Source organism: Limulus polyphemus, unplaced genomic scaffold, assembly GCF_000517525.1.
Source record: "Limulus polyphemus unplaced genomic scaffold, Limulus_polyphemus-2.1.2 Scaffold3650, whole genome shotgun sequence".
Classification (NCBI taxonomy): domain Eukaryota; kingdom Metazoa; phylum Arthropoda; class Merostomata; order Xiphosura; family Limulidae; genus Limulus; species Limulus polyphemus.
Window position 1 is genome coordinate 66,865 of NW_013669260.1, and position 4,452 is coordinate 71,316.

Below are 4,452 nucleotides of genomic sequence, written 5' to 3' on the forward strand. Positions count from 1 at the left end.
GTATTCTTACCCTACGAACTTGTATTTGCACCAATCACAGCGCCCCTAGTGGCACAATGGTATTTCTGCAGACTCGTACCGCTAGAAACCGGGTTTCGATACCAGTGGTAGGCAGAGCACAGATAGCCCTTTATGTAGTTTTGGGCTTAACAACAACCAATCACAGCGCCCCCTAGTTCCCAGACAGTGGTGTTGCTTTGGAATTGTTTTTTGAAAGTTTAAGTGAAAAATAGACGGATAGCCCTAAATCAACTACGTGTTGGTACACACTAAAGGGGCCAGATATATTTCATCAAGACGTCCCCTAGTGGTTCAGCAGTAAGTCTGGGAGCTTATAACGCTATAATTCTAGTTTCGATACCTCCGATGGGCAGAGTACAGATAACAAGAGATAAAAAAAGTCATGAGAAATCGAATCCCGGATTCTAGAGTTGCAATTATGTAAACTATATTTACCCTCGTTGGTGTTGGGAGGGGACTTCGGAATAGGTTTATAGCATGTATTTATTACACCTAGAAACAAATCATTTGCCCGGATGACAAAAATATCAAGCCACAATGTGACAACAACAGGAGATGGCTTAAACTGACCAAGATCTTTTCCATTCCACCCACCTAAAAACAAACGAACATACTGAAACTTTTGTCTAATTGACGAAAAAAGTAAATAAAACATCATATTAATAAAAAAAGATACTTAAGGTCATGCTATTGTAATAATAACTGAGTATAGTTATAAACTAGCTGCTGATATTTTATTAATTACTAGTTAATAATCACTAATTAGCTGATAATCTGCTGACATCTTGAGAAAAGTCCTGAGAAGAACTATTACTGCGTGGTAGGATTGTGGTTCTTATCAGATTAGCAACCGAAACGTAGGATAAAAACTAGCTAGCAATTAGGATCTAGTAACATATATCTATGTGTAATTGATTAATAATTAGGCTTAGGTGTTTGTATAGGCAAGACAACGATATAAAGTATAATTAAGCTTAGGTGTTTGTATAGGCAAGACAACGATATAAAGTATAATTAGGCTTAGGTGTTTGTATAGGCAAGACAACGATATAAAGTATAATTAGGCTTAGGTGTTTGTATAGGCAACGATATAAAGTAAAACTCTGATTTGTTAATGTATTTAAATAGACGAAACAGTCTATTCTTTGGAGCAACAAATAAGTAAAAATAAAACAAATGTGGAATAAAGCGAAATTAGAATTTCTGCTAAATAGATTATCATTGTTTCCATTTATTTATTCCATGGTCTGAGGGTTAGAAAGCCCGACACATAATCTGTAGGTCGTGGGATCGAAACCCGACACCGAACATGCTCACCTTTTCAATCTAGAGGACGTTATAACGTGTCGATCAATCCAACCACTCGTTAGTAAAGGAGTATCCCAAGAGTTGGCGGTGGGTGTTGCCCGACGGCAGCATTCCCTCTGCTTGGTAGTTCAGAACTAGGGACGGCGGCATACAACCTTGGTAGCTTTGGGAAAACAAACAAACTACTTATTGTATATAACCTTTCATTCACTTGTTGTTTTTAATCACAAAGCTACACAATAAGCTATCTGTGTGCTGATCACCACGGGTATCAAAACCAGATTTTTTACGTCGTAAGCCTGTTGATTTTCCGCTGAGCAACGGGGGGATTATTTACTTGCAAAACCAGGTTTCATGTTTGTTTTAAGTTATGCACAAAGCAACACAACGGACTATCTGTGCTCTGCCTACCACGGGTATCGAAACCCGGTTTCTAGCGTTGTAAGTCCGCAGACATATAGAGAGAGTATAGATAGCTCCTCGTGTAGCTTCGTAACTAACTAACTTCAACCAAACATAGCTTAGCGTTTTTTTTTATAAATGTCGCAACTTAATAAAGAGCGCGTAACAAAACCAAAAATCGGTCAAAATTAATTACCTTAAACTTTGTTTTACTTAACTTTAAATAATTTTGCACATTTAAGTCTATTTTCAAACGTTTCGTCAATGATAATATCGAGATTGACCGTCCTCGAGGCCACAATAAAAAATATTATTTTAAATAAATATATTTTATTTTTAGATACAAGTATATTTGTTATGACACCTGAAAAAGCACCCCCCCCCCAATGGCACAGCGGTATGTCTGCGGACTTACAACGCTATAATTCGGGTTTCGATACCCGTGGTGGACAGAGCACCGACAGCCCATTGTGTAGCTTTGTGCTTAATTACAAACAAACAGACAGACACCTGCTATATAGTGCAGGAAAGGAAACGAACTGCACGTGCACGTAGAATATTTCACTGGCGCCCCCAAGTGACACAGCGGCAAAGTTGGGGATTTATAACGCTAGAAATCTGGTTTCGATGCCCGTGATTGGGTACAGCACAGATAGCCCATTGTATTGCTTCTTGCTTAACTACAAACAGAAAAGGTTTTATTTGTGCCACATATTTTATTTCAATACTCTTCCGTTTAGTTAGCTTAGGCGAGTAAATCTAAGCTCTAATTATTTAATAGCTAATTTAAAAAATAACCTCCAGAATAATTACACGCGAATTTACTAAATAGGTTTGAAAGCTTTCCATATGTACATTGTATTTGATCGAAATAGGACACGTTGTCCACCATGAGATATATATATACACGAGTAACACACAGGTTTTAAGCAAGGTTACTCCATTGTTGATAATATCTTTCTTTAATTATGAACTCAGAAAATTTTCTCAAGACGAAAAAAAAAAAAAAGAGGGGTGATCAATTTATAAACTTGTTTGGACAAAAGGGTTTTATTGCAGTAGCCTATATTAAACTGTGTCTTGTCCTTTGTTGACACATGGTGTACAAGGTAAACATTTACGATTTTATGCGCGGTACATTTGTCCTAAAATATATAATTGCTTTGATAATAGGTTAATAAAAGATTGGGGTCTTGGAAGTCCAGTATTTATTAAAATTTTCATGCAAAAAACCTACGAGAAAGTGTGTGTGTGTTTTTAGTGAGATACCTTCAACCTTATGGAGGATAACTCTGTGTGTTGAAACTTAACGAGTAATGCAGGAGAGCCCACATTGACTCATGAAGGCATTGTGTGTTTTTAGTGAGATACCTTCAACCTTATGGAGGATAACTCTGTGTGTTGAAACTTAACGAGTAATGCAGGAGAGCCCACATTGACTCATGAAGGCATTGTGTGTTTTTAGTGAGATACCTTCAACCTTATGGAGGATAACTTTGTGTGCTGAAACTTAACGAGTAATGCAGGAGAGCCCACATTAACTCATGACGGCATTGTGTGTTTTTAGTGAGATACCTTCAACCTTATGCTAGCCTACTGTGTAGTTTTGTAATGATAAAAAAACAACGACAACCAGGGACCTTGAATACTGACTATGAAAAGCAAAATATAACAAACTTAAACTAACCCCGATACTGTGTTGAAATAAGTCATCAGTTTGGGCTTAGAAACCTTCGATATTTGCTAAAGGATGCGCGTGGAGTAGAAAACCCTTGAAGAAACAAATGTGCTATGTACTCTTTGTAAAATATTTAAATATATATATATATTAATACTACTACTACTAGGTAACATTGATGACGTATTTCCGTAGAGCATAGGGGGGTCGTTTTAGATGCTAACACAAGCCTGGAGAAGCCATTATATTAATATAATTTCTTTATGAACATGTAGTGTAAATCGGCATGTACTTTACAGAGAACGTGTGCAGAACTTGTAAAAGGGAAGAAATGAAAACAAGAACAAGATGATAAGATGTTTGAACAATTTAAACATTATCAGTGTACGTCAGCAACAACAGAACGAGAGAAACTACACAGCCTCGTGCTCGTGGAGTGCGTTCGTTAATTACCAGTTACGAAACTTATTAGTTTCGTTAGCTCGTTTGTTGTTCGTTAATGCTCGCGAGGAAACGTGACTCGTTCGTTAATTTCCACTCAGTAACACCACGAAAGCTCACGGTCTTTCTAAGTGGTTTCGTTTCGTTACGAGCGGAAAATTCGAATTCGTAGCGAGTTATCCGATAAATGATGAGCACGTGAGGAGACTGTTACGTCATTAATAATACAGAACCAGCACTATAAGTCAAACCCGAGAAAAAAAACCTTAGATTTATAGATGCGTCATGGCACTATTGGTTACAGAATTTCTAATAACATTTTAGCCGTGCAACAGTCGTTAAGCAAAATAACGCCAATACTACAGTTAATTCCATTAATTACTGCTAGTGTTTTCTATATATATATATATATTACTCAGGAAATTAGAGATTTCACCCACCCCTTTTTTCTTATTACTGCTAGTGTTTTCTATATATATATATATATTACTCAGGAAATTAGAGATTTCACCCACCCCTTTTTTCTAATTACTGCTAGTGTTTTCTATATATATATATATATTACTCAGGAAATTAGAGATTTCACCCACCCCTTTTTTCTA